Below are 901 nucleotides of genomic sequence, written 5' to 3' on the forward strand. Positions count from 1 at the left end.
CCAGGGAGGGAGGGAGGAGAGGGCGGGCAGAGGGGTGGGAGGGAGGAAGGAGCCGTCTGGGAAGTAAGACAGGGAGTGGAGAGAGAGAGGGAGGAAAGACAGGAAGAGGGTTTGCAGAAGGGCAGACAGGGGAGGGGGGAGTGCAGGGAGACAGACAAACCCACAGGCTGGAGGGCTTCACACTTTATTAGCAGCATGTTAAGAGCCAAAGGGGCTCCATGGGTGGGAGGGGAGCGCCAGTCTGGCGGGAGGGGAAAGAGAAAGCTGTGATGGATAGAGAGCTTGTTCATCTTTATTAGAGAAAAGAGTGAGAAAGAGAGGAGATGGGCGGAGAAAGAGAGAGAAAGGAGGATAGTTGAGAGGGTGGATGGAGTCTATGGGGACGGAGGGATGGGTGTGTGGTGGGTGGATGGATAGATGGATGGGTGGGGTTATGGTGATAGATAGATAGATAGATAGATAAACTGTCTTTGGAAGAAGGGACGGAGGGGCAGATGGCTGAATTGGGGTTATGGCAATGGAGGGCTAGCTGAAGGGGATATTTGGAGAGGGATGGATGACTGACTGTCATTCTATCTGTGGGAGAAGGGACGGAGGGTGGATGGATACGAGATTGGTAGGTGGAGACGGGTGGGTGGATGAAGGGGCTGCCGGGAGGTGGGTGGATGCACAGGTAAGCCTGTGCCCAGTCCCGCATCTGTGCCCGCGCAGGCTGTCCAGTGACGGAAGCTGACAGCGCTCCCCGGGCCGCAGGCAGGCAGGCAGGCGGCGGGGGCAGGCACCGGGCCCGCTGGGCAGGATGTGGCCCGGAGGTGGCTGAGTCAGCGGGCCGTCCGTGCTGAGCCAGGAGCAGGCAGGGAATCCCAGGCAGCCTGGCCCGCTGCCCCCCCGACCCCCCACC

The sequence above is a fragment of the Alligator sinensis genome, unplaced genomic scaffold (assembly GCF_000455745.1).
Source record: "Alligator sinensis unplaced genomic scaffold, ASM45574v1 scaffold1614_1, whole genome shotgun sequence".
Classification (NCBI taxonomy): Eukaryota; Metazoa; Chordata; order Crocodylia; family Alligatoridae; genus Alligator; species Alligator sinensis.